This window comes from Myxocyprinus asiaticus, chromosome 47 (genome assembly GCF_019703515.2).
Source record: "Myxocyprinus asiaticus isolate MX2 ecotype Aquarium Trade chromosome 47, UBuf_Myxa_2, whole genome shotgun sequence".
In the NCBI taxonomy this organism is placed as follows: domain Eukaryota; kingdom Metazoa; phylum Chordata; class Actinopteri; order Cypriniformes; family Catostomidae; genus Myxocyprinus; species Myxocyprinus asiaticus.
This window is the reverse complement of record NC_059390.1, coordinates 18,529,981-18,541,188: the sequence shown is the minus strand read 5'-3', so window position 1 is coordinate 18,541,188 and position 11,208 is coordinate 18,529,981.

The following is an 11,208-nucleotide window of genomic DNA, read 5'->3' as shown; positions in this document are numbered from 1 at the left end:
TCGCCCATTCCACGTGTGCCCTGTATTCCAAGTCTTCTGATGCCACAAGAATGCTTTGTGTGAAGAACAGACTGGGGAAAAAAAAAGTTTTATTTTCAGAAAACTATCCGTAAGCATGATATTTGTAATATGCCAATCTCAATGAAATTTGGGGTCGAGCAATTTTGGTTGTGCATGTCATGGAAGGAAAAGCTGAAAACATAATGTGATATGTTCCACCTTATGAAGTGACACTAATTTTTTTTTTCTGGTGTCATTACTACATTGCAGTACATTTTATTTGTCACCATCATCATCAAACAGTAGAAGGGGCCATAAGATACTGCATGTTCCAGAAAGCCATGATTAATCAGAGATACTAAAAAGATGTCTGCTGCCCTCATGTGGCTGTGACAGGAATACATTATTTTCCACCCTCTGCTGTAGGTGGTAAGGTAAATCATCTTAGAACTTATTTTTGAACAAACGTTTTACTTGAAATATGTGCTTATATTTCTTTAAAATAATTGCCAAGTGCTTTGATATTTTGTTTTCTAATGACATTCATAGATTTATTAAGTGTCCAAAATACTTTTTGGGGCCATAGGTAGATAGATAGAGCTTGTAGGCAGTGTCTTATTTTCTTTTAATATTTTATATGAAATATAATTAAATATATATATTGAATTTTCATTTTGAACCACACAGGAAAAAAAGATGAAAAAATGGCAACAACTCCTATTAATGATGATCTGTTTTCTTTATAAAATACAGCTCTGGAAAAAATTAAGAGCCCACTGCAAAATGATCAGTTTCTCTAGATTTACTTTTTATAGGTATGTGTTTGAGTAAAATGAAATATTTTTGTTTTATTCTATAAAGTACTGACAACATTCTCCCAAATTCTTGTCATTTAGAGCATTTATTTGCAGAAAATAACAACTGGTCAGAATAACAAAAAAGATGCAGTGTTTTCAGACCTCGAATAATCCAAAGAAAACAAGTTCATATTCATTTTTAAACAACACAATACTAATGTTTTAACTTAGGAAGAGTTCAGAAATCTGATTTTCAATCACAGCTTTCATGCATCTTGGCATGCTCTCTATCAGTCTTTCACATTGCTGTTGGGTGACTTTATGCCATTCCTGGCGCAAGCAGCTCGGCTTTATTTGATGGCTTGTGGCCATCCTTCTTCCTCTTGATCACATTTCAGAGGTTTTCAATAGGGTTCAGGTCTGGAGATTGGGCTGGCCATGACAGGGTCTTGATCCGGTGGTCCTCCATCCACACTTTGATTGACCTGGCTGTGTGACATGGAGCATTGTCCTGCTGGAAAAAACAATCCTCAGAGTTGGGGAACATTGTCAGAGCAGAAGGAAGCAAGTTTTCTTCCAGGATAAACTTGTACGTGGCTTGATTCGTGCGTCCTTCACAAAAATGAATCTGCCCGCTTCCGGCCTTGCTGAAGCACCCCCAGATCATCACCGATCCTCCACCAAATTTCACAGTGCAAGACACTGTTGCTTGAAGGCCTCTCCAGGTCTCCGTCTAACCATTAGATGACCAGGTGGAGGATCAGTGATGATCTGGGGGTGCTTCAGCAAGGCAGGAATCGGGCAGATTCATTTTTGTGAAGGACGCATGAATCAAGCCACGTACAAGGTTATCCTGGAAGAAAACTTGCTTCCTTCTGCTCTGACAATGTTCCCCAACTCTGAGGACTGGTTTTTCCAGCAGGACAATGCACTTTTCAGCAAACATTAAAATAAGCTTTTAGAATCTATCATTTCCAAATATTTTATTTTACTATTAAACCAAACTCCTGATGTAGAGTGTTAAATTGAGAACTAAATTACAACTACATTGAAGTATGGTAAAATAAACAATTAATAATTATACTCAGCCTTTATTCAGATTTACTAACACATGATAGAAAAGTAGCACCAAATCGTCTCCAATTACTCTTGTAAATGGGATGAAATGAATGAGACCTTGCTGAACGCTTTGGGGAATTCCTTTTCCACGACCTAGTTGAAGCCTTTGTATCATAACGCCAATCTTATGATTGGCAATGGTGTTTGAGCCCCGCCACTTCAGGCACGCATTTGCCCTATATAAGCGGGCGCTCATACACCATTTCTTCAGAGTACAAGAATGCATCACTCATACCTCGAAACTCTGAAGTAGTAGTGCGGCCAAGTTTGCAATGTCTCGTTCCTTTCATCTCAGGGAACTGAGGTTACAAGTGTAAACGAAGATGTTCCTATTGATTCAGTTCACAAGACATTGCTGAACGCTTTGGGGAATGGAGTCCCATCATGCCACGCTATGTAACGTAATACCCTTGGATGCATTAGGGTATAAAACACCTAGAAGAATATGTATATAAGGTCACAGGCCTGTCGGGCGGTGACTTTGTATAATATCTCTTAGTGTGTATGAAAATGAATAACCCCACATGGTGAAAACCAGACAGGAAGTTAATCTTAGTCTGAGGATGTGTATGAGTCATATAATACACACAGTATAATTTAACCCCTTTGTACCAGAGGTAGGGAGGGAGGTTTTATTATTTTTATTGGAAGTGCTTGTGACTTCTAGTGGGAGTAAATTGGGTAGTGGCCTACACAGGTGACTGTATTAAAATATAACAGGTAGCCCGCCCATGATAAGGGGCTTGGGCTCACCCGCCAGGTGTTGGAATAGTAAGTTATCTAGACAGAGAGGACTCGTGAAGCGATGGACACCACATCTTGGTTATAAAACCTCGCGAATGTGTTTTGCGAAGACCATCCTGCTGCAAAGCATATATCCTGCAGGGATATACCATTTGTCTATGCCCATGAAGCAGCCAAGCCTCTAGTTGAATGTGCTTTCACACCAATAGGGCATCTCATGCCCTGTGATTCATAAGCGAGGGCGATCGCATCAACGATCCAGTGAGACGGACTTGCCTTTTGTGTGTCCTCTATAACAAACAAAGAGCTGATCTGACAATCTAAACTGACAAGTGCACTCCACATATGTGTGCAATGCCTGCATGGGGCATAATAAATGTGTTAACTGCTCCTCATCTGAATTAGATGGTGGAGGAGAGAGAGCTTGTAGGTGCACTAAGGGTGTGGAAAGCATCTTAGGCAAATATACGTTTTTGGGTTTAATGGTGGCTTTTGAAAGCCTGGGATCGAATTCCAGACATGAAACTGTTCTTTTAATTCTTTCAAATAAATCATATAAAATCAAATAAATTATTCATGAACTGGCCAAAGAATTTAAGGGGGCAGCATCAGAAAATTAGAAAACATATATTTTAACATTAGACATCAGCAGTAACTAATTAAATACTGAAAAATTTAGGGTAATCCCTAATTAATTTAATTACAGTAAATAATTACTTAGTAATGCATTACACCTAACACTGAGGGTAATATTATTAATAATAAATCAATATGTACATGAATGAACTATGAAAAAGTATGAAATATGAGGAACAAAATGTAAGTTATTTACTCTCAAATCAAATATAATGTTTTTTTTTTTTTTTTTTTTTTTTTTTTGTGACCAAACGACATGACACAAGAACCAAAGAGGTTCAGTGTTAAAGTGTCACCATGTTTGATTTACAGGGTTTATTATTGATTTGATGATATGATATGATTGATTTGTGAAAGTGAATTAAGACCGGTGTGTTCATCAAACAAAGTGATCATATCCTTTCAGAAAATGTGCACAATTCGCATTGACTTGTTTTATTACACTTTTGGGTGATTTTTTAAGCTTTAAAGGGAGACACTAGCCTTTTAAACATATCCTTTTGTGTTCCACAGAAGACAGAAAGTAATATGGGATTGGAACAACATGAGGGTTGAAAACAATGACAAATTTCATTTTTGAGTGAGCTATTTCTCAAAACTTTGATTAAACTGAGACCAAGGAGCTGAGGTTTATGTTTCATGAACTGTTTCCACAAGAGGGAGCCATTAGATTGTCTTCTGTTACTGTAAGTCTGACAGTCAACTTTTTGTCAGAGCTTAATTTGAAAGGAAGCAGTCTAATACTCATTTAGCTTCAACTTCTCTGTGTGTGTAATATGTAGAATATTCTGTTACACGTAATTGCAGTTTGTTTTTATAAGACATGCCCATGCTCACCACTCTGAGAGATGATATGTTCTTCAAATGTCGAAATAATCCTAAAGCTGCGATGCATGTTTTACACCCATTTGCTGTCTAAGGAAAACATTGAACAACTTTAACACAGTGTAATCCAAGTCAAGGTCAAACTGCTTAACATTTTTATATTAATAATTTTGTTCAGAGACTTAATGCATTGTGAAAAGGATGCAAGGCACAGGTTTCTCTTATATAAAATTCTGTTGATGGACAAATATGTTTACATCTTCACATTTGAGGGTGTGTGTATTAATTTAGTTACTATGTGACATATTGTGAGATTTTTTTTATACAATTGTAAAATGACCACATTTATCACTGGAGGATGCAAATAGAAAGTTTTAATTTCTGATGCACTTTCAAAAAGTGTATGGTACAATCGGGTGTTATGTATTGCACATAATTTAAAAGAAGATGCCCATTAGATACATTCATTTTAATGTATTTGTGTGTCTATATCATTGTGGTGTCTATGATAAGGAAACTGTTGGAGGGTCAGCATTGCCAGCTTTTTCTGCTCTGCTGATCATGACTAGACTGGATACACTCATTCACACATAAATGCACACACCCACCTCTCTACTCACACACTTTCCTTGTGGCACACAGTAAAACAACTCCCTTAATAAAGTATCATTACTACAACTATGGCATTCAAGATTCTAAACAAAATGCTCTGAACATTGATTTGCGGGTTGTATATGAGCAATATCAAATATCAGATGTATTGAGGTCATTATAGTGACTGTGTGCTCTGACGTTATCATGTGTGATGTGCATGAGTGCATGAAACTGGAGAAATGATTTTGCTTGAGTAAATATGTACGTATCTTAATTCTGTCATGCACACAGACTTTGACAGAATGGAGAGAAATGTTGCCCATTGTGAGGGTGGACATGGATAGAACAGTCTGTGAATCACACACACACACACACACACACACACACACACACACACACACACAAGGCTAGATTTGGCTTGAATAATGGGGGGGGGGTGCAGCGTGAAGCATTTACAGGTTTCCATTGATCATGGTATAAATAGTGGGGGGAAGTGGGGGTTATATTTGCTTGTTTTGATTATTAGATTCCTCCCCGGAATCTACGTCCCTGCATACACACACACGTCAGCACATCTTTGTACTGTTATGGCTTCTTTCTCGTAATGATGTATGTACACACACAAACTGCATAATTTAATCAGCTAATAGAGGTGAATGGGAATGTTTCATGCTTGTGGTGCTGAATTAATTTTGACATTTCCACAGCTGAGATCTTGTGGTCATTGTGGTCATCGCTCTTGGTTGTTCTCATGACTATCTTGACTAAGTATCATAACGTGCATGTGACTTGTGACAGTCTTCATACTAGTCTTCATACCAGCATAAGCCATGTTGTATTTTGGATGTTGGTGGCCCTACCATGCATCCTAACTTCTGTAGCTTCTTAAGTATCTTAAGCCTCACATGTGGTCAACCAGATCATTAGAAAGACCATGGCTATGCTGATCCACCAGATAGACTTGCACCAAACCTGCATAAACCAGCTTGGACCAGCATGGAAATCCATGCAAGTGGAAGTGTCAAATATATTTTGTGATTTTTATGTTGTATGCTTAGTGAATATTTCTGAATTTGCATGTAAAGGAATTGTTTTATTTTGTTTTGGATTTGGATAATGAATAACGTAATGTGTTTATCTTGTTTTGATGTGTTATACTGTTTTCAGAGAGAGAGAAAGAGAGAGTTCTGTTCAGGAGAGTTCAGTGGTGAACTTGAGAAAATAAAGATGGAGAAAATGATTGAGAAAGAACTCGTCAGTGTCCATGGGTTTTATTTTTGCATCCACAATATCATCCCAGGACAGAAGCCCCCAAAGTACACACATACAACTATTACAAAAGTTATACAGATTTAGACGACATAAGGGCAGGCCTGCATAAACTCCCGATCTAACGGGCTTCTATTTGTCGCAGGCAATCTCCGCTGGGCGATCACCGAACGTTGCAGCACTATCAGGGTGTTGGTCTATCTCTCTTGGGCCCCCCTCAGTGGCTGGGCCCCTGAAAGCTGCCCCCCCTCCCCCCCTTATGAGCAGCCCTAAGCAAATGAAGAGAGAATTTTCATTTTTGTCAAACTATTCCTGTTAAGCATTCACAATCATTTAAATTGTGGGCAATTTAGATCATTTAAACCAGCTAAATGGTTTTTTGTTTTGTTTTGTTTTTTTTTTGCTTCTACCAATTAAGGCAAAAGTTTCATAAGAGATTTCCTGCAACAGACAAACTGGTGTTGGTTGGATCTCTAGGTCTGCTGGGTCCAGAAGATGCTGTGGCATTCCCATAAAGTGACAAATGTTTGCAAGTACCTCGGCAGGACATCAGACTGCCAGGAGGCCATGATGGATCACACCTCTCTCTCCACCTGCTGCAGCACAGCAAGCTTTTCTTGTTTACATACTGTGTCTGCAGCTGGAGAGCTACACCACCTGTCACCATCAAAGTCTTTCATGATCTGGGGAGTAATGTCTGAAATGGTTTAGTCCAAAGTAGGACTTAATAAAGTCTCTCAACTTCAAATGAGGCTTAATTCTGTATAAAGATATAATAGAATGTGTTTTAACAATTTTTTGGCCAATACTTTGTTATTGCCTTAAGCACTGTGAATCTCACGAAAAAGCGAGAGAGCATTTGTGTATGTGCGTTGTCTAGTTAGTATGTCTATGACACATACTCAAGAGAGCCAGAGGGAGATTGCTGCTTATGCAAGACTGTAATTCAGTCCCAAGTGAATCGTGTGTTATTCAGTGTCATATTCATCCATTGTCATGCAGAAAATTGGGATGTGCTGTATATCCACATCTGTATTGTGGTGTTAATCCTTAAATAAGACAAATTTGGGGATGGAAACATCCCATTATACACAACATTTATCTTAGAATAAGACACTGAGATCTTTATAGCATGCAATCTGTAATTCAAAACTTCCTCTGCTGGTGTCTGCCAGATGAGGCACATCTCTTGTTGAGAGCTGAGATACAGACATCTGTCTGCAATCTTGAGCTGAAACAGTTAGCCATATCATTTGTGTCCTTACAGGGGTAAGACTGGAGTCTTAGAACAGCATTTTATAAATGTCATAAAATGTCAAAGAGAAAAAGCTTAAAAGAGCAAGGCCCAACTACTTGCTTGACATTTCTCTTTTATTAGGCCAAAAACATATCCTACACAGGTTTGCAAACAGAGACGTGACTGCTTGGGCAACACATTGCCCCCGTGCGGTGCTGTTCATTCTTGCATTACTGTGGTGCTAAAAAACCTTCAGAACTCAAGGGGGCGATATAGGTCGAATGTCTGTGGCTTTGAACCAGATGTATTTTTTTAAGGTAGCTAGCTGAACATGTAGACACTAGCTGGGTTTCCATCCAGATGTTTAGCATTTTTAAAAGCGTTTCTAAAAATATTAAACAATTTGAATCGTTGCACATTTCCATCCGCGATGTCATGAACATTATCTTGAGAGAGCCCGCTTTGTCATGGTGGAGCAGCTGAATGACCTCCTTGCTTCAGGGATAGTTGTATTTGTGGTGTTGGATCAATTGTACATCGTTGTGTTAAATGCTAACAGGAGACACGACAAAAAGAGTGTAATATCTCATATAATGAGGGCTGGATTTCTTCTATGCCCATTTGCCTCTAGCCTCCTTATACCTGGGAACGCCATGGCTCAAAACTGTTCTGACGAATATTGTGGACCCACTTTAACTACTAGCTGTGTGTAAAACACTTGTTGGACAAATGGTCAAACCACGTAATTGTTTTGTGAAGTAACTGTTTCCATCACCTTAATGCGTATTTTGATGCAGAACTTTTGAATATCAACTTATGCTTAGCGCACAGACTTTTAAGCAAATTTTTCTATGTTTTATGTGAGTTTATGCGCATATCTTGTGTTTCCACTCAAGTTCTCTTAAGCACAAATTTAAAATTTGCTATTCTATTCTAACTAATTTTAACTAACTTCCTTAGCAAGACTCTTCTTACTGTTGCTCCACCATGATCTGACTGTTGTAGTGATAATCATATGGCCACCCAATTATGTAGTGGACCTCACACAAGACACTAAAGTATGTGGTCATTTTTGATCACGTCACACAAGGTGTTAGTGTATGTAAATTAATGTCAGATAGCTCTTCTGTTTACCTCGGGGCAAAGACTTTATTTCTAGCCGAACAAATGACTCAAAGAATATTTGCTAGACATTGTATAAACAGGTTATGCAATCTAAAGAACATTAGATAATCATAAGCTGGATATATACACGAATGCCAAGGTCTCTGGAAAGAAGTTTGGATAGTGATAATTATGATATGCTTGATCGAGCAATAAATTTGGTGAAGGCCAACGTCATCCACTGGTCATGCCTGGGTGCGTTGCAGTGGGAAAGGAGGTGGATTCTGTTTCAACAGCCTCGAACACAAAGCACAGAGGAATGCAGATGAGGGTCCCAACAATCTGGAACATGCAGATGAGGCCCTGATGTTGGCGCAGAAGTTCCTTAATCTGGATCACGTAGATGCAGGAAAATTAAGAGAGGGTTTGCTAGTGAGAGCTTAACTCTGTCACTGGTGTTTCTGTTGATTTCTCCCTGGAATGGGGGTTCTGAACATTGTTTTATCTGTGGTTTCTTGCCTCTTGGAGCTAGAAACTTAGAACTTGGTCGATCTGTTACTGCCTCCTACCTTGCTGGAAATTGGAGTGTTACTGTTATTGTCTCTTTTCTCTAGTTACTGGAGACTCAGAACGTGGTGTGATGTATTCTATTAGTGTCTCTCTGGACAGGAGACTCAGAACTTGGTCGATCTGTTACTGTCTCCTACCTCGCCGGCTGGAGACCCAGAACAGTGTTTATCTGTTGGAAGGATACTTTTATCCCTTTCTCATTAGGAGGAGATTCTAATTTTGGCACCTTCCTGTTTCAGTGTTCTGATTGGCTGTTGAAATCAGATGTGGCACACACTGTGTGGCCCACCCTTCTGTCTCAATGTGGAACTGATTTTCTTAGTCTAACTCATTTACATATTCCTCTATTCCATATTAATTTAGGCTAATGCCTGCTGTTGCGTCCTTTGCATCAATACTGAGGCCACACCTACACTAATATATTTTTTGTTGAAAATTTGGTTGTCACTTTCCTGACTACATAATTTTACAATGAATGTGGTAGGGAGCGTTTTTTTAAAGTTTCTTTTTTTGGTGGAGGAAAATGCAGTTCCTGTGTAGATGAAAAGTGTAAACAGCAAAATCTATGACTTTTCAACCAAAAATGAATTAGGCTAGTGTGGACGTGGTTTGACAATGCAGTGTTTAATTATGCTGCATTATAAATTGCATTCTAATACATTCAAGAAAAAATTTAGCTTGCGTGGTTAGAAATGTTTGTGTTCATGCACTTGCGTAGAATATGTTTTGGGCCTCAGTGCTGCTTTCTAATTCTCTTTTTCTTGAATGTGATTTTCGAGTGTTCTTGCTCTAGGGTTGTGACTCAATGAAGGACAGTAGCCTCTTGATTTATTTTCATTTCAGTGAGGTAATATATTAGATTTATCAGAGATGGCAGGAGAGGTAACAGAGGACAAAGGAGATTTGGTGGGTGTCCACTTTGATCAAGGGACACCTGTCTCTCTTCTCCTCTCTCTCTTTTTCATCAGCATAGTGTCTCTCTCTACAAAGGTTTGTATCTGGACTTCTAAAGAGCTGTCTGTTTATCAAAGATCTGCACTGATGCTCTTCATTTTGGCTTTGATTAGTCAGACACACAAAACCTCACACATCTGACAATTAAAGGCTTGTTACTTTGTTGATGCCCAAATTACTGTATTTTCCCACAGAAAGGCACAAGCATTGGACGGAGATCAGCAGGTGTGAGATATACATGTAACCATCTTTGTCATTACCTGAGAAATGTTCAAAACTTGATGTGACCATTAAGGCCTTCCTGCTGAAAAGACCAGCTTAGACCAGCATGATTTTCCAGGCTGGTTTGGAGGACAAGCAAAACTTAGTTGGTGAGGCCACCAGCATGCAATTGTAAGACTAATAGATAAGAAGAGGTATTGTGTGTGTTGAATCATACCAATATGATTCACAACCCCACCAGACATGGCTTCTGTGGTGCATCAAAATGACTTAAAAACCTGCAGCCAGCATGCATCTGGCTTGCCACTCCCTTGCCTGCCTGTCTGCTCTACCTCTTCTTGGTATGTGACGAGCAATATGAAGTGAGCCATTAGACATGGTAACACAATTACACCTCAGCTGCCTGGATAAACAGCCTGCCCATCTGGGCTCTTATTGAATGAGCAGACCTTTACTGATGGGCTCAATGCTTTGAGATGAACTCAGTCTTAAAGGGACAGTTGTCAGATACTGAGGGCTGTGCCTTTTTAAAACTAGAATATAATGTCAAACTGGAGAATATGCTTGTTTCAATCTGATTGATGTTTAAAGGTTTTGTTTGGTCAAGGTTAAAATCTGACAGGTTTCTTATACAAAATAGTAAAATTAAGTGTTGTTAGAGTCACAACAAGCTGTTATGGTGTGCAGATCCTGTCCTCTTTTCCCATTATGCACTGCTTACATTAGCGCAGCCTGAGCATTAAAGCTGCTGTCAGTCATCTGGCCACATATTGAAAGTAAAATCACAAATGAGATCTGTTTAACATATGAATTGGTTCTCTTAGACAGGAATTAAAATAAACAGATCAAATGAACACTTTTGCTCTCCTGTTTCTCAGTTCCTTCCCCTGAGAGCAAGACCCCCAGTAAACTTACAATACATGTGTATTCTCTATGTTTTAGAGCAGATATCAACAATGCCACAAACTGTGTCAAGATAAGTCAGCAATGAAAAGTCTCATGTCTCAGAACTCAAGCATTTCTCACCAAATTCTTCCTAGAGCAAATTATGTTATCCATTAACAGTAAATTATTAACAGTAGCTCTATACTCTTACTGTATGTCAACAAGTGCCTTATTTGTTTTTATTTCTCCTAT